At 51.8% G+C, this 18,675-nt stretch overlaps 1 protein-coding gene across 4 annotated transcripts in view; it reads left to right on the top strand.

Annotated features, from left to right (window-relative positions):
- The window catches only part of DNMT3A (DNA methyltransferase 3 alpha), a 102,181-nt gene that overhangs the window by 63,825 nt on the left and 19,681 nt on the right, over positions 1-18,675 (top strand). Inside the window, exon 1 of one of the 4 annotated variants that reach the window (XM_079941654.1) lies at positions 18,491-18,615. The exons of the other annotated variants lie outside the window; for them this stretch is intronic. The gene's annotated coding sequence lies outside the window, so the exon portion shown is untranslated. Of the gene's footprint in view, positions 1-18,490; positions 18,616-18,675 lie in introns of those variants that run through there. 4 annotated transcript variants of the gene reach the window in all.

Consider the following 18,675-nt stretch of genomic DNA (forward strand, 5'->3'; position numbering starts at 1 on the left):
AGCGTGAACAGAAAAACTTTAAAGTTGATTTAATTTACAATATTTTAGGGATGCGTGACTTGAGATGTAGAGACTTGCGCCCAGGATATATTTTCTGCTAGTAACGTTGTTCCTTGTTCATATGATACAACTCAAGATTTCCACGACTTCCGGTACAAGCGCTAGAACCCTGGAGCCCGTTATTTCAGACTAGGGGCTGGGGCTGCAGAGTTACGAGCTGGCCACAAGCTTACTCAGGGCACAGGGAAGGGGCTGGAATGGGATTGAGTTCAGGCTGCTACTGCCACGTGGGGGCCATCCCCAGAGACCACACTCGCCCCTCTTGGGCTCTGCCAGGGCACTAGGGAAGGGCTAGCTACAGGTAACAAGAGCATTGGGGAGGACTTCCCTGGCAGTCCAGTGATTAAGACTCTGTGCTTCCACTGCGGGGGGCTTGGGTTTGATCCCTGGCCAAGGAACTAAGATCCCACATGCCTTGCGGCCAGAGAGAACCGTGGGGAAACACAGGTAGCTCCCGAGATTCCCAAGTGCCCCTCAGGCTAAAGAGCAGTAACTGTCTTTGTCAGGCCTGTTTTCTAAGTGGCTTACCAAGGGGAAAGAAATCCGTCCTCCTTTTGCAGTTTCCTCTTAGTTATCTGGCACTTGGCCCTTTCTTCTGAAACTGCCTCACTAGGCCTTTCTGACCTCGTCCCCAAGATTCTTCCCATCTCCTCCAACTGCATCTTCTTAGCATCCTCCTCTGTCCCTTGACTGTGGCACTCCCAGATGTCTGCTCCCTCCCTTGATAGTGGCACCCCCAGATGTCTGCTCCCACCCTCAGCCAGTCTTTAAAGACCTTTTTTTTTTTTTTTTGGTTGTGTTGGGTCTTCATTGCTGCGCGTGGGCTTTCTCTAGCTGTGCTGAGCGGGGGCTACTCTTCCTTGTGGTGCGCAGGCTTCTCATTGTGGTGGCTTCTCTTGTTGTGGAGCACGGGCTTTAGGCATGCAGGCTTCAGTAGTTGTGACTCTTGGACTCTAGAGCGCAGGCTTAGTAGTTGTGGTGCAGGGGCTTAGTTGCTTCATGGCATGTGGGATCTTCCTGGACCAGGGATCGAACCCGTGTCCCCTGCATTGGCAGGCGGATTCTTAACTACTGCCCCACCAGGGAAGTCCCCTCAAGAGCACTTGTGTGCTCTCATAGATCCTACTCCCAAAAAAGACACATTCCCTACTGCCGAATACAAGCTGTTTCCCAGACTATGCCCCTGGGAGGTCCCGCCAGCATTTCCAAACCTCAGAATGTGACGCCTGCCCTTTGAAGTTCCTGCAGGGCACCATCATTGAGCCGACAGTCAGAACCCTCCCTGTCTGAGTGCCCAGTAAGATACTGGAGCGACCAGAAGCCTAGGGGATTCCTGGTTATCCTATGACAGGGCGAGGGATCGGGCACCTCAGGGAGAGCATCACCAAGGGACTCTTAGACTAATTCGGCCTGGGGTCATCCTCAAATCAGCAAGAGTTGGCTTTTGGCTTTTAAAGGATGAACTTGAATTTAGGGAAGCGGGAGGAAGGCACTGCAGAAAGAGACATACAGCATGTGCAAAGGTTCGGAGGCACAAGACAGTGTGGCCTTTTCAGGAATGGAGGTTCATGGTGGTGGGTGATGGAGCACAGGGTGCAGGTGCTGGGCTCAGAGCAGCAGGAGTGTGGCTGGGAAGCTGGGCGGGGCCTGAGGGCCTGTGTTCCCTGCTGTGGTGCTTCACCCGATCCCAGTTTGTACCTGGTCCACATGCCCCACCTGTAGGGCCTTCTTCCCTCAAAACATCCCCCTCGGCTTAGTTTCCTTTTCCCGTGACCACCCTTGTCAGTCCACAGTTACTGAGTGAGGTCTGCTCTTTACTGTGCTGTCCATCTGAGATTATCTGCCTCCCCAGGCCTTTAAAAAAAAAATTAAGAAGACTTAGAATATCACAAATGAATGAAATTTTAAATAATTGGATGAGGAAAATGGGGCATTTCCTCCTTCCCTGAGGCTGAAGTGGGGCTTCCTGCTGGAACTGGGATGCTGGTGTCTGTCCCATCTCCTATTCTCTGCATCTCTATGCCAGTCCTTTTAGTCATCACCAGGTCCTGCTACAAACCCAGCAATGGCTCTCCGCTGTCTCCCCGTCAGGTCAGAAATCCTCTGGTTGTTTCTCAAGGCTTCAACCCTCACTGTGACCTCCACAATGGCTCCATCCCACTTCACTACCATTCTGTAATAGGTAGTCCCCCGTGAGGGACCAGTCTCCCCTTTATACGTCCTTCCTCCCTGCCGTTGTTCCTGCTGTGCTTTCCCCTATCCATTCTTCAGGGTTGAGTCCCAGAGTTGCTACCTCCTCCAGGAAGCTCTCTAGGATTTCTCCAGTCCACACTGACCTCTTCCCTCCTCTGTACCCCTGCAGTCCTTACTGTTAATATTGTTGGGTTTAGCAATCAATTATACTTCATAGAGTATTTTTCACTAACTCTTTCTTACATGTTATGTCTTCACCAATCATGCCCAACCTGATTTTGGGCAGGGAGAACAGGCTCAATGAATACCTGTTGGTTGACTAAGCAGTTGGGAGGTGGGTGAATACGAGACCTCTTCTCAGGGAGCTCAGGCCCAAGCCGTTGGTTTGCAGGGGTCCTGACAAGTGTACCCGGAGAACAGCGTGGGGCTGGGGGACTGTGGGTGGGCTCCCACGGGTAAGGCGGTGGCTGAGTCTTCGCCACCCTGTGCTCCTGCTGTTCCCACTGGGCCTCTGCTGTGCTCGAGTCGAGGAGAACCTTCCTTGGCCTGGCAGAGCTGGCCCAGGCCTGGGCAGCTGGGAGGGCAGCGGCGAGGCATCCCTCCACCCAAAAGGGGGCAGTTCCAGGCTCCTCCTTCTGACTCTTTTCAGAACAGAATGACCCTGAGGGAGCGCTTTAGGCTTAGGAAGGGCTTTTTACAGGTGTTACTTTGTTAACCCTCATTACCGAGAGGCAGAGGCCTGGCCAAGCAGCTGGAACAGTCATTGAGCCAGAGAGCCTGCAGACTCCCAGTGTGTATCACTGCTTAGGGCTTTAGGACACAGTTACGGCCGGGTGATGTTATGACTCTCATTAATCTCTTCACCCCAACTGATTCTAAATTACTTAGAGCCAAGGTACCGTGTCCTGCTGATCTAGGATCTGGTTTCTTTCCTGGCTCCCAACCCGAAAGGAAGGACTTCTGCATCCTTAGACTTATTAGATGCTTAATACATATTAAATACTGATAACGAATAACCTGTGGTCCAAATATCACAGTATCTGCTCCCCTCCCCTCTCCCTCCTGCCCTCAGACCCCCCTCCCCTCCTCACAGGCTGCCCTCACGGCCTCCTCTTTCCTGGAGGTGAGTCCAGATGCCGACTCGGCTACTGGATGTGGGACCTTCAGCATCACTTACTGAGCACAGCTGAGGTCCCTGTGCTGTTTCTAGACTTGGCTCTACTCTGCTCTCCTGGGCATGTCTCATCTTCATGGGAGTAGCACTCACCAGTTTGTTTTCTGCTTCTGCCCAACCTGAGCTTGTTCAAAGCAGGCCCTCTTGGCACCTCTGCCCCCAGGGCCGCCATTCAGGAGGTACTAGGTAAAGGTTTGCTGAATGAATTAATGAATAATTCAAATCTCAGAGCTGTGTGGGTTAATAAGGTATACTACATAACATTTATAGCACAGGGCTAGCGTATAATAGGACACGGATAATGTTTTTTGTTTGTTTGTTTGTTTTTTGTTTTTTTGGGCTATGCAGCGCAGCTTGTGGGCTCTTAGTTCCCTGACCAGGGATTGAACCCGCACCCTTGGCAGTGAAAGCGCGGAGTCCTAACCACTGGACCGCCAGGGAATTCCCAGAAATGAATAATTTTTAAAAACTGATTTTACATAAGTATTACACAAATACATTCCTGTTAAAAAAATAAATAAACCCATCCCTTCCCAGTGATTTTAATTCCCCCATCAGAGAGGTACCTATTGCTATCAGTTTGGTGTATATATGACATGATTTTCTCTATCTATCTATGTGTGTGTGTAAATATATAATTTTGCTTCACAGTTGCTTTTTTTTTCTTTTCCTTTTTTTAATATATATAGAACCACACCGTAGTTTCGTTTTACAGCTTGGTTTTTCGCTTAGAATAAATCTGGGCAATCAAGCCACGTAATTACTGTTCTCCTCCACCATATGGATTACCACGATTTTATTTAACCATTCTCTCACTGGCGGACACTTGTGTGGTTTACAATATTTTACTGCATAAGCACTGCAGCAGTGAACATCCTGGGTCACGCCTCTTTGCGCATCTGTTGCTCTAAGATAGATACCTAGAAAGAGAAATGCTGGGTTGAAAGGAATATATATCTTGCATTTGATACAGTCTCTGCCAAATCGTCCTCCAGAAAGGGCAGTGCCAATTTATGCTCCCGTAAACAAGGTATGAGAAGATCTCCACCTTTGCCAACATCAATATTTTGCTAATCTAACGGGTGGGAAAACGGTGTCTTGTTATGATTGTAATTGGCATTTCCCAGATAATAAGTGAGGTTGGACACCTTTTCATATGTTTATCGCCATTTGTGCTGCTGCTTCTGTGAGCTGAGCAAATGTTGCTTCCTCTGGCTTTATAACCCTGCAGTCTCAACAGACTGTGCTTCCTGTCGGCCCTGGGAAGAACAGCCTGTGAACGTCCAGCCTGTGAATGTCATCTCCTGCTGTGCTATATTCCATTTAATAAGCAACCGCTAAGCACCTACTACGTCGGGGCGGGGGGGCATTGTGCTGGGGGCTTTGGGAATAAGGAGATGAATTAAGTGTGATCTGCTGGGCTTTAGTACAGGAGATGTGAGAAATGGCAACACAAAGTAGACCATTAAGGACTCAAACCAAATTATTAGCAAAGTATGTGCGTAGCAGTTTTAGGGGATTCCGACTGGCAGACGGTCCTTGCTTATTCACTATATGTAAACTAATGAAAACCTGAACGCTTGCAAGATGGCCTCAAAAATAACATCACCCTTGAAGGAGATGATGCCATTTGGAGCAGGCATGACAAGTATACTTTACCAAAAGGCTGAACACATTTTAAAGGGACTCCTGTGACAGCTCGTAATCAGTAGTGAGCTCCAGGGCTGGCCTTTAGGACGGGCTGTGAAACTGTCATCATAGAGGCGCCCCATTGTCTCTTAAATGGACCGGCTGTTTGCACACTGGCGTGTTCATTCCATCTGGGGGGCACAGAGAGAAGAGCTCTTAGAACAACCCTCACTTTTTAGTGGTGAGAAAACAGTAGTGGGGAGGATGGTCGTAATTTGAGTCTGGTCCACCAGCGGCCACGGCCAAGCCTGAGCTAGGCCAAAGGGGTAGCTTTGTGAGCACGTACTTCACGCCAGGGACTGTGCCGAAAGCATTAACTTCCGCCACAGTCCTGAGAGATGATAAAGTTAATTTGTATATCACAAAATGGAGGCCACCCCTGTGGCCCAGCCCAGTTCAGGAATCTAAACCTAGGTCAGTGCATGGGAATTCCCTGGTGGTCCAGCGGTTAGGACTCCGTGCTTCCACTGCAGGGGGCACGGGTTCCATCTGGGGTTGGGGAACTAAGATCCCAGCATGCCTCGTGGCGCAGCCAAAAACGTTTAAAGGATAAAATAAAATAAATAAACCTAGGTTAGTGCAGTTACAGGAAACTCTTGCCCAGGAATCCTAACATCCACCAATCACAATCCTCCAACTCAGTTTAGCGAGCTCACCTTCCCCTAGGAAACAGGACCGGCTGCCTTTTAAGGAAATTCCATCTCTCCTAGCCAATCACGCCCTGTTCCGAGGTGGCTCTTCTAACAGTAGGTGAGCCTCGCTCTCGCCCAGCATCCCTGGTCAAGAGCGCACGCAGCTCTGAGGTGCTGTACTCCCCCAGTCCAAGCACTGTTCTGCCTTGAATAAAGGACATCAAACTTGTTACTAAATTGTATTTTTTTTCATTTGACAGGTATATTATCTGCAATTACTACAAGAACTAATTTTTATCCCCATTTTACGATTAGGAAGCTAAGATTCCCCTAGGTGAGGAGGTTAAGAGCCACGTGGATGTCCTTGTGGAGAGGCCCATGGGCTAAACCAGACTCCAGATTGCATGCGGCTTCTGTTTCGTACCCAGATGACTCCACTAGAACCGGGTCTTCCTGGTTTTCAGTCTTGGCTTCCCCTGAAACAACAGAATGGGGTGGGAGGGAGCACAGTGGCCCAGCCCTCCTGCCCATGCTGCCTCACCCCACCTCCGCCCTCACCCCACCTTGGCTGCCGGGTCTTGCCAGGTTTGGGTCCTTTTCACCCTGGGGACCCCTCCCGCACTTCCTGCTCCCCTCATTTGGTCCTGAGCCCTCGCCCTTGAATTACTGTTTCTTCATGATCTTATGTTTGATGTCGTGAAACTGGCTTAAATGAATGGAATGAGATTCAGGAGGTCTGGTTTCTGGGCTCAGCCTCTACCCCGATCAATTTGAGAAGGTCATTCTCTTCTCTGCGCTTCAGTTTCCTCGTTTGCAGTGTGACACAAATAGACTAGCCGACCCCCGAGATTCTGAAATTGCATAATTTAGGGGCAGGAGGACTGGAGTCATGACCTGTAGCTCCCTTTGTCTCTTATATGACCTTGTACGTACATCCTAAATTAAATATTTGAGTGAATTCTCAGACTTCACATATATGCCTCTTCAAGAGGCACATACATAAAGCGTCTTGATAAAGATGCTTAGAAAAAAACTTCCATAAAGTTCACATTTTGTGCTAGAATATAGCTTTCTTTTCTTTTTGCGGTACGCAGGCCTCTCGCTGCTGTGGCCTCTCCCGTTGCGGAGCACAGGCTCCGGACGCGCAGGCCCAGCGGCCATGGCTCACGGGCCCAGCCGCTCCGCGGCATGTGGGGTCTTCCCGGACCGGGGCACGAACCCGTGTCCCCTGCATCGGCAGGCAGGCTCTCAACCACTGCGCCACCAGGGAAGCCCTAGAATATAGCTTTCTTTTCCTCTTCATGATGGTCCCCTTTCCTTCCTCTGTGTTTTCTGCCAGGATCAGAAAGGTGGGACATGAAGCTCATCGTTAACTAGGCCTGGGCGAGGGAGGGGCTTGAATCCATCACTAAAAAAGCTGATGTTGCAAATGCACCCCTGTCTGACAGGCACACATTCCTGGGGCATTTCCTTAGCTCAGGAACTCACCTCCTTGTTCTGACTTTGGTCGCCATGTTCCTAGGTCTGCCCCTGACCACTAGTTTTCATTAGTCACACAATCATCTGTTCATTATTTTATTTATTTTATTTTTGGCTGCATCGGGTCTTAGTTGTGGCACGCGGGATCTTCGCTGAGGCGTTCGGGATCTCTCATTGCGGCGTGCAGGCTTCTCTCTAGTTGTGGCGCTTGGGCTCCAGGGCATGTGGGCTCTGTAGTTTGTGGCACACAGGCTCTCTAGTTGAGGTGTGCGGGCTCAGTAGTTGTGGTACGCGGGCTTAGTTCCCTGGCCAGGGATCGAACCCGCGTCCCCTGCATTGTAAGGCAGATTCTTTACCACTGAACCACCCGGGAAGTCCCTGTTCATTATTTTAGAGAGTTACAAACCTTGACTGAGCAAATACTTTGTGCTCAGGCTTTCAGAAAACTCCACATGCATCTGGGTCTCTACTGTGTTCCCACATTTTCTAGACACTAAAGAAACACATTTAAAGGAATGTCAGAATCCCACCCGGGGAGAGGTAGGCAGGTAAGTACTGCAATAGGTTGCGATAGAAATGTGAGGAAAGGGGCCATGGGAGCGGCTAACTTGCCCTGCCCAAGGAGCCCGGGAAAGCTTGCCAAAGAAGAGACATCCTGCAGGCCTGCCACTGGGACAGGAGTTTGCCTAACAGGGACAATGGGGGCAGGGCATTGAGTGGGATCATGAGGTCGGTGGTCCAAGAAATCCTCTCGGAGTTTGGGATCTAGAGCACCTCAAGATTTCTTGCATATTTAGTTCAGCTTTTGGAAACATCCTCATAGCCCTTGCTACGAGGCAAACAGGAGAAGACATAACGGTGCCCTTCTCTCTGCTTTGTTTTAAAGATCAGACCATTCATTAAGGAGGTCCAGGGAGGCTCAAGCATGGCGGGGGTCAGCTGGACTCTGTCAAGGAGCCTACGCTCTAGATGAAGGAGTGAACGGACCTGTGTTAGTATTTCTTAGATACACAGAGCACCGTGCTGGCGCTGCAGGGGACTGCTGCACCCAGTCCCAAGGCACACATGGTCTAGAGGAGGAGGCAGGAGTGCTCACCATGAGCTGCTGTGTCAGATGCAGTTCTGTGCTCCTGCCACCAAGAGTCTGGTGAGCACAGAGGAGGGCGAGAGAGCTTCTGCAGGAACTCCTGGAAAGTTTCATGGAGGAGGTGTCCTTTGAGAATTCCAGTAGGGATAAATAGAGAAGGTGTTTCAGGGAAAAGAACCACTGAGGGCAAAGAGAAGGAGGCATGAAGCTTCTGGGTTGTTTAGGGAACAGCAAGAGATCTGGTAACTAGGTGTGGGAGTTGGGGAGGAAGAAGAGAGAAAACTACAAAGGGAGATGGTCAGATCGTCACCAGTCTTCCTGTCATAGTGAGAAATGCAGGCTTCACTGTGTAGAGGGAGCTGGATTGTGAGAGAACTGGATGTGTATTTTGGGAAGATAACCGTGGCCGCATTGTAAGGGGGCCCAGAGCAGGGAAGGTTAGACCAATTAGGAGGACATTACGTCTGGTGTTGGCGGAGGGTCCAGGCAGCGGGAGGCAGACTTGGTAGATACAGCTTGCCTCTGGTTGGCAGGAAGAGAGAAACCTGCCTGGGGTTTGGGGGCTGGGGGTGAGGGGGCATTATCTCAGCTAGGGAGGAAGAGCAGGTTTGGGGCAGGAAGGTGGTATGGACTTTCCATTTTCTTAAGGATGTATTTTGATGAGCAGAAGTTTTTCATTTTAATAAAGTCCAATTTAACCAAATTTTTCTTGTATTGGGGTGCGTGTGTGTGTGTGTGTGTGTGTGTGTGTGATCTCTGAGTTCTCTGCCTACCCCAGGGTCATGAAGATATTCTCTTAGGAGGAGTGGACTTTGTGTGTGTGTGTGTGGTACGCGGGCCTCTCACTGCTGTGGCCTCTCCTGTTGCGGAGCACAGGCTCCGGACACGCAGGCTCAGCGGCCATGGCTCACGGGCCCAGCCGCTCTGCGGCATGTGGGATCTTCGCGGACCGGGGCACGAACCCGTGTCTCCTGCATTGGCAGGCGGCCTCTCAACCACTGCGCCACCAGGGAAGCCCGGGAGTGGACTTTTAAGTTAGGTTTTAGACAAGCTGCTTTTGAGAAGCCAGCATGGTGGCTGTTGGTGGGGAGAGGGTTAGCAGGCCCTCAAGAGTCATCCACTTGGAAGGCAAGTGCAGGCTGGTGAGCAGGGAGGGAAGAGCCCAATGCGTGGAGAGCAGCGCTGCCTTGAGAGGACCCGGGTAGGGAGCAGCAGGGACTTGGGGCCTCTGGGAGCAGCTGGCTGGCATGTGGTGTGTGTGTGTGTGTGTGTGTGAATGTTACCATCTTTCTGACTTGCCACTCTTTAATAACAACTCTTCACAGATGCCATACGACTCTAGTCAATGATTAGTGAGCAGTATATTTTAACTTTTCACTTCTAACTCAGATGGATTAAACAAAAATAGGGATAAAACAGTGCAGTCTCCTATATATTTGAATCTAGATACTGTTTAAAAGGCAACTATATGGGGCAAACAAAGAACCAGAAATTGAGTTGGACTTGCTTTATATATACCAAGGATGCTGTTAGAATTCAGTATTTCTTAAAGGGCAGGTTTGTGTATTACCTGGGCAGTGCGTTAAAAAGGCACATTCCAAGGCCCCATTCTGAAACCAGGAGGCAGAAACTCTGGTGTTGTTCCTGAGAAATCTGATTTTCTAGTCAGGGCTCCATGGTCCTGGGGCTTGTGAAAGTTTGAGAACCACAAAGCTTCGGATGATTCGAAGTAAACCAAATCTGACAGCAGAGAGTCCTCCAAAAATGCATTTATTGTATCACCTACCACCCTGTCACCCGCATCGGGGGTCTCCCCGCACATTCGGATCACCTGGGAGTTTGCTTTAACCACCGCTGCCTGGGCCCCTCCCTCTGGGTCCAGTGCATCTGGAATTTAACGATGGGCCCTGGCCCAGAGCATTCCTAAAACTCTCCAGGTGATTCTAATGTACAGTGGGGTTGAGACTCTCAGACCTTGAACACACGGAGCCAAGGAAGAAGTACGGGCTCTAAGGCCAGCACAGCTAGAGAACCGTTTCCAAATGTAGGTGGGGGAGAAGACCGGAAAGGACTTTTCCTTTGGGATGGAGATGGTAGGCGTTCCTGCAGTTTTCAGCAAAGGTTTACCACAGTGCTTGTCTGCTGGGCTCCTCCTGGGTCTTCTCTTTGGACCCTGAAACTTGATAGGGTCTGCATGCCTGAATCTGAATGGTGGTCCCTGAGGTCCCTCCCTTTGACCCCTGGAGGCTGGAGATGGGGTTGGGGGAGGGGAGGAGAAAGCAGCCCAGGCTGTTCAGGTTTACCTGGTTCCTGTTGATACACCCCCCCCCCCCCACCCCAGGTATAAAATTAACATTTCTCTCCAGAGTCTAGTTTTTAAAGCAAAGTGACAGTATGAGCTTGTGCTCAAGCAAACCTGTCGTAAGATTCTTTCCACCTTTTAAATGATATGCCCTCCTGACTTCCTTTGATCTTATCTGTAATGTTCAGCAGATATCTGTGGTCCCATTAGACCGATCAAGAAACTAAGATACAGAGAAGCTAGGGGCGCACTGACTGTCCTGGCGTCGGCTGGGATCCCCTGCTCACATGCTGCTCCGTCTGTTCTTTCTCCTGGCGAGGGGCAGGTGAGGTCTGGGGACCTGCAGCAACGCCACCGCCACCCCTGCTCCCCGCCCAGAGCCTGCACTCGACTCGCTCCGGGTTAGGGGATGGAAGTGCTGGGGGCAGGAGACTTGGGTTTGTGGAGAAGCCTCCCCCTCTGCAGCAGACCCGGAGCTGTAGGGAAAGAGGATGCGGATCGGCGCGGGGAGGGAAGAGGCAGCAGCTGAGGCTCCAGGAGCCTGATGGCAGGTCTGGAGAGTTGGGGCTTCCAAGCCCTCCCATTAGGGAAGTGTGGTAATGACCTGGGAAGGAATGGGGGAGCCAGGGAGGAATGAGGGCTGCCTGGGACAGAGGCGGGGAGATGGAGAAGTGAGGGGTCAGCGAAGAGGTGGCTCCCAGACCCTGCATTTTACGCTCTGGATCAGAATTTCTGTGACTGAGCGGATGGTACAACAGGCCCCGGGCAGCCCTCCTCCCCAGCAGGTGTCCATACAGCTGTGCTCGTGCTTCTCCCTGGGAAGCTAATGCGGTTGCAGATGCCCCCGGTGATCTGGCCGTGCTGTCTGGGAAACCTGGGAGGCTGGGCCCAGCCCTGGTTCACCCTCTCTCATCCTCCCTTGAGGCTTCCTGCCTCTCCCGATCCGGGCCACCTCGGATTTCCTTCAGCACATGGAGGAAGCATCTCCACCACATAATTTACCGTCTAATTGCATGCTGTCTTGAATGAGGGCTGTGGTTTCATGTGCGGTGGGTCTTGGGCACGCAATTAGGCTGTGAGTAACAGGCGGGTGGAGGCCATCTCCTGCACCGTCTCCTCCATGTCCTTCCTGGCCTGGCTACTGCATGTGCTCGGGACTCCTAGGGCTCCTGGACCCTAGTGTTTAGGTGTGTTTCGGGCAGGCTCAGAGGTTGGCTCCAGGGTAGAGCACAGCCTCCTTACAGTTCTGAAACTAGACTAGACTGGCGGGGGAGGGGGGTGCCCCTGCCCCATGGCGTTTGCCTAAAGCCGTGCGTCTCCTGGGCCCAGGTTTGGGGAGGGCACCAAGCCCAGCTGGGCCGACACCCTGCAGTTGCCATGGTGACCCTTTCGCTTTCCTTCCAAAGGAGGATGGATTTCTCTTTCAGCCCAGATCATCTGCCTGGGCAGCCACCATTCTGTACACTCTGGGAACCAGACTGCCTAGCCCCACTACCTTCCACTTTCTGCCACAGGGGACGGTTTGTTGAGAGGCTCAGTTTTAAATCCCAGTCCAATATCAGAGACAGCGTGTTCTCGTTTCAAGGGGGAGCAAGAGAGACAGGCCCAGGAGGTGGGCAGCTCCCCTCAGGTGTGTGTTTACCTCCTCCTCAGTTTTTGGCTCTGACCCTTTGGGTGGGGGGCTGAGTCCCCTGTAGGCCTGTTTCCTCATTTGTCACAGCCAGGGCCATTGGTGGTCTCCACACCTGGCTGGTATCAGAATTACCTAGGGAGGTTTTAATAGATTCCTGGGCCCTACCCCAAGCCAGCTGATCTCCATAGGTCGGGCCCAAGAATCTGTATTTTTAAAAATCTCCTCGGGTGATCCTGATACAAATAAATCCAATGAGCATGGGATTCTCCTGGCAAGGTGATCCGTGAGGCCCTCACAGGAAGGAAAGGAAGCTCTGCCCTGTGCTGAGGATTGACAGGCCGTACTGGGGTCCCAGGAGCTTCCGAAGAGCCCGTTGTAGGTCAGTCTTGTCAGGAAGCCGGTGTTTCCTGGTCATGCTGGCTAAGCCAAGACCAGGCCCCCACCTTTTCCCCACAGGAGAAGCCAGGAGAGAGAGGATGATGGGCTGTGGGGGGGGCGCGCGGGGGGCGGGTTGCCATAACAACCGGCTCCAGGCAGAGGCCTCCCTTCCAGGGGCTGGTACTTCACCCCAGCAATGGTGGTTTCCATGGAGATGGGTTACTGAGGGACGGGGGTACACTTGCCCCACTCAGTGCATTAGTCAGGAGCTACCAGAAGGCGGAACATCTCTAGGTGGGATCCTTGGACCCCTGTCAACTTTGAGTTCCCCCCACCGTGGCCTCTGCTCTCTGGGTGCAGGTCTGACGCTTTCTCCCTGCTTGGTTGCGCTCTCTGCGACCGGTCTCCCTAGCAACAAGTCCTGCTAACTCCTTGTTGTTGGCTCTGTGGCTATTTTTAGCTTCATTGCCAGCAGCCCAGTCCTGGTCATTTGCTTGCAACCTCCATATGGATTGCAGGGGAATAGGAAAACAAAGATTCCTGGCCTCTTTCGGGAGCCCTGGACCTGGACCTCTTAGCACCGATCGGAACTTTGCTGTGGAAAGTACCTGTCCGCATCTGGGAACTTGGTCAGTGGACTCCATATGAGGCTCCTGAGACAATGCTGGATTCAGTTCAGCAAACACTGCTTTCATCCTCTACAGTGTGCAAGAGGCTCTGGTCCACACTGCTTGCATGTGAACCTGAGTAAGATCCCGGCCCTGCCCTCTAGGATTTTTAATTTTGTGGAGGAGAAAGATGAGTACACAATCAGCTTAGTACAGGCAAAGACTGGCAAGTGCTAGGAGAGGATTACAAAGTGCTCTGGGAGTACGGAGGAGAAGGAGGGACAGGGTAACTTTTCAGTGGGGGAAGATCAGGGGGAGGGGCTAGAGCAGCGCTGTCCAAAGAACATTCTGCAATGAGGGAAATGTTCTAAAATCTGTGTCCCTGGTACAGTAGCACCAAAAACCCACATGGGCTCTTGGACACTTGGGATGTGGCTAGTGCACCTGAGGAACTGAATTTTTATTTAATTTTAATGAATTTAAATGGCACATGCAGCCAGTGGCTCTCTTATTGGCCAGTTCAGGTCTAGAGAAACCTTCTTGGTGGAGGTAACTGGTGAATTGGGCCTAGAAGGATAGGTGGGATTTTGGCCAGTGGAAGGTGAAGGGGAAGAGCAAGGAACAGCACGAGCAAAGGCACAGAGGCAGGGAAAGGGCATATTTGGGAAACAGCAAGTGGGTGGGCAGAGTGTGGGCTGTGTGATGTAAGTGCTGCAGGTTGTGGGGGCCTTGAATGCCATGCAAGGAGCGTAGATTGTAATCAGCAGGTAGTCACAGGTCTACTGTGTAGTACTGAGGCTTTTGGGCTGCAGATGGAAGGGCAGGCCAGGATCAGAAGAGACATCCATCTTGATCTTGTAGCCTTTGCCGGGATAAGGTCTCGCTGGTCTTGGGGTCAGTGGGAATGTTTATGTGGCAGAAAATATGCAGTGTCCTCCCAATATGTGGCTTTGCAGATGGCTTCTTAGGGATCCCGGCTTCTCTGATTCTGAGTACAGGGACTCAGGTGGTAATGTCCTGTTTGAGGGAAGCAACATAACCTCCCCACCTCCCACCAGCACTGGATTTTATGACAAAGCACGCCACAGAACGCTGAACTTTGAGTTAAAACCAGTCAGGCAGGCGTGGCATTCCCACCTGCACCTGTGGGAGTTGCTGCTCTTGGGTGGAGGATCACGACTTAGCATCTCACATCAGCTCTGTGAGCTGGAAAGTCAGATTCACGGCACATCTTACAATCGTGCTCTTCAGAGACAGGAGTGTGACGTACACCAGGATGTTCAATTTACAGATTTATAACAGGACTTGTCCTTTCAACGCAGATCCTAGTGCTACAGGACCTAGTGGTCCTGATGTTTTCTGGCAGCTTACTGGTATCAGAGTCACTGGAAAATGTAATTAAAGTTAGAAGTTTGCTTGATGAACACGGGATAAGTGCTGAGAGTCAGGTGTCCTTAAGAGGTGTTTTCATCAGGCCTACTGGATCACTGTTCTCGGCCTGCCAGACAGGAAATGTGCCCTCTCTTTCAGGTCACCCTCCCTTTTGGACCATGCTGGACGCTTCCTCTCCAGCGCTTCTTTTAGGCTCTTGACATCCGCCAGATCTTCTTTTCGTCCAGGGGTTCCTCCTCTCAACATACTTCTAGAACATTTCCAAGAACCTGGCTCACTTTACATGACCCTGCTATTTTAGGTTGACTATCTTTATCTTCATCAAAAGACCTATCCCAGTCACCACCCTGGGAGGGTTACTCTGGAAGGCCGAGGACATATATGACCTGAGGATCCTAGAAGGCTGCCCTAGTTTTTTCCTGACCTTTCGCTAAAGTCACCTCTTATCCTAGATCTCGGGGTCTTTTCTGCGTTGAGGTCTCTCTCTGCCCACCAGGTACAAAGAGGACACGAATCTCAGTCTGAGTGACTTACAGTATAGAAAAGGGTAACCTTACCTGTCTGTGTAGCTACAGGAGAGGGGCGGTGCTCTAAGTGGCGAGGGGACACCTTTGAATTGGGCTTTTTTTGCTTCAGTTGGGAGCTGTGTGGAAGAGGTAAGATTTGAGCTTCATTTTACTAAAACAAATTTTTTTTATTGAGGTGTAGTTGATTTACAATATAAGTTTCAGGTGTACGACGCAGTGATTCACAATTTTTAAAGCTTATACTCCACTTATAGTTGTTATAAAATATTGACTATATTCCCTGTGCTGTATACTATATCCCTGTAGTTTATGTTATACATAGTAGTTTGTGCCACTTAATCCCCTACTCTTATGTTGCCCCTCCCCCCAATTTGAGCTTAATTTTAAAGAATGAGAATAAGGAAGTTTGGCAGCTGGAGGGAAAGGCTCCTTTATTAAGTGGGCCAAGAAAAAGTGAAACTGATGGCCCTGGTCCACCCTGACACTTTGAGTCCTGACTGCATGCACAGGCAGCATTACTTACTGAAGAAGTCCCAAGACCATGGAGTGTAGAGTCTAAGGTGTTTAGCCACATAACAATGGAAAAGGAGATGTCATAGATGAGATAGTGTTTTTAAAAAGAGCCGGCCAAGCCGGATCAGAAACTTCATTTTGAGAGGAGGCCTGGGGTGAGGTCTAAAGTGGCCTGGGAGGATGCCGGGGAGGCATCAGTGAGAGAAGCCAAGCAAGTCTTACTATGTTCCTTAAAGGGTGGGAGCAGGCAGGAGGTGTAAACTCACGGCTTCTCATCTCTGCTTGGGGATCTTCTGAAAAATTATACCAAGCAGGTACCTTGACTGGGTTGAAAGATGGCCTGGAGCAGAATAGGGCCTGTGTTTTATGGAACGGCTCGTCTTTGCTGTATGGGTTCTGGATCTCAGTCAGGGTGGGGAGAGGAAGTCTGTACTCCCTGAGTATTATTTGGAGAAGGCTCGCTCTGATTTGGAGTCCTCTTCCTTTTTTAGGGCCTGCTTGTTCTGACGGCGCCCAGAAGGGTGCTGAGCCCCAGGAGGGATGGTAGGTAGGCTCTCCTTCACAGCCCATCTTTTGACCTCCTTATACCAGCACCTGTTCCAGCTGGTTTGTTCCCGCAGCTTGTGGTTGGAAGCCAGGCACCTGGGGGCATTATCTCCTTAAGTGATGCTGGTATTCCTGGGCCTGGGAGGGCAGATGTCATCACTCCTGTTTTGCAAGTGAAAAAAGACTTCTTGGAGTTAAGTGGCTTGTCCAAGGTCACAGTGATAGAACCAGAACCCCAGTCCAGATCCTCTGAGAGTGTGGCTGGCCAAACAGCCCTGCCCTGCTGGGAGCATTTACCCTCAGCTCCCCTGCTCTTCCTTTTTTTTTTTTGGGGGGGGGGTACGCGGGCCTCTCACTGTTGTGGCCTCTCCCGTTGTGGAGCACAGGCTCCGGACGCGCAGGCTCAGCGGCCATGGCTCACGGGCCCAGCCGCTCCGCGGCATGTGGGATCTTCCCGGACCAGGGCACGAACCCGCGTCCCCTGCGTCGGCAGGCGGACTCAAGCACTGTGCCACCAGGGAAGCCCCTCTTCCTTTTAATTCATCTTGCAAACAAAACAGGCTAATCTTTCTTTCTTTAAAAGGAATATTTATTTATTTTGGCTGTGCTACATCTTAGTTGTGGCACGCGTGTGGGATCTAATTCCCCAGCTAAGGACGGAACCCGGCCCCCTGCACTGGCAGCGTGGAGTCTTACCCACTGGACCACCAGAGAGGTCCCCAGGCTAATCTTTCCAAAATACCCATTCACCCTGTCATGTAAGAAAACCCGCGGTTATTCTTCACTGCGATAGGATATATCCATCAACATCTCTCTCCGCACCCCTTAGCTTTAGTTGTATTGTGGGGCGGGAGGTGAAGGTGGGCAAGTGTTTTCCTCCCCATCCAGCCTAACATCTCTTATTTCCTCCCTATCCAGCCTCATTCCAAATCTGATTCATCCTCCAGGTTCAGCCTCTGCTCTACACTGACCTCCTTAACCTCATTTATCATTGATACTACTTATTTTTGTTTGGCTTCCAAGCCATCCTGGCCCATCAGGGTGGTTGGTATTTGTGGCGTAGTTCTCTTTAGAGATGCTTTTCAACGATCTTTTCCAATCTCTCCAAGTCTAGTTGAATTTGTCAGCTCCTTGAGGGCAGGGCCAACAGTGTCTGCTTCTTTGATGTCGGGAGGGAGAGGGAGGGAGGGAGAGAGAGGGGGAGAGGGAAAGAGAGGGGGAGGGAGAGAGAGAGAGAGAGAGAGAGGGAGTGAGAGAGTATATGTATGTATGTGTGTATATATATACATATATATACACATATATATTCTTCTTGGGGGGAGGGGCCTCTGCTCAGGAGGAGGGAACTTGAAATGGTTGAAGCTGCACCTGGAGGCTCCGAACGAGTGCAGTCTTGAGCAGCAGATGTATGTGCCTGGGAATGAAGGAATCGCTGTACTTTTGAACTCCTCCTCCCCACCCCCCAACCCCGCACCTTGCAAACAGGAAAATGAGACATCCAAGGCTGACCCAGAGTGACCTAGGGGACCCAGGGACTTGGCCAGGAAGTGATTTTCAAAGCCTGAACTCTTCACGCCACGCCGTTTAAGGCAGAGGAGACCACCCCCCCGGCAACGCTCCCAGTTCCCGTTCTGGAGCGCACCCAGTTCTGTACGGGCGCTTTCTGCCCATCTCTGTGTGCTCTGAGTTTTCCTACAGTTTCCTGGGCCTCTTCGCTCATCTGTAAGCCTTTCCTTTTTTTTTTTTTTTTTGGTTGTGCTGCTGAGACTCACTTTTAACAACTTTCTTCTGTCTCTCCCAGACGGCCCGAAAGCTCCTCTCTCCTTTTGCCTGCGCTCCTGGCTCTCTGGGCGCTCGTACCTTACCTCCGCAGCTGGAGGGCAGCCCCTTCCCTCCCGGTTCTCCTCCTTCCCTCCCCGCGCGGCCCGCGGGCTCCCGGCCTCGCCCCCCGGCTCCGCGCCGGGCTCTGGCGGAGTTGGAGGAGAGGGGGCGGGGAAGGCTGGCCGGTTGGAGGGGGCGGGCACCGCCTCCAGCCTGGCCTGGGCGGGGCCCTGGGAACGGGCGGAGGCCCAGCCGCGCCCCCAGGCCCCAGCGCCGGCCCGCGCCCCTCGGACCGAAGGAGAGGGGCTGGCCCACTGCCAGCGTCTGAGAGCCGGCCCCCTCCCCCGGCCCGCTCGCAGCCAACCAGGCACTCCAGCGGGGCCCACGTGACCTGGAGTTCTAGACAAAGAAAATGTTCAATCCCTCCCCCCCACCTCCCCCTCCCCCTCTCTCTGGCCCCCTCCGCCCCCCAGCCCCATCGCCCCCTTCCCCTCCCCCCAGACGGGCAGCTACTTACAGAGCTTCAGGGCTGGGGCTCACACCTGAGCCGGACCACAGAGGGGCTGCACCTGGCCTTATGGGTAGGTTCCTGGATGGAGCCCTGGGGAAACTGGGGGCGGGGAGGCGGCCGGGGCCGGTGG

The sequence above is a fragment of the Stenella coeruleoalba genome (genome assembly GCF_951394435.1).
Source record: "Stenella coeruleoalba genome assembly, chromosome: 13".
Classification (NCBI taxonomy): Eukaryota; Metazoa; Chordata; class Mammalia; order Artiodactyla; family Delphinidae; genus Stenella; species Stenella coeruleoalba.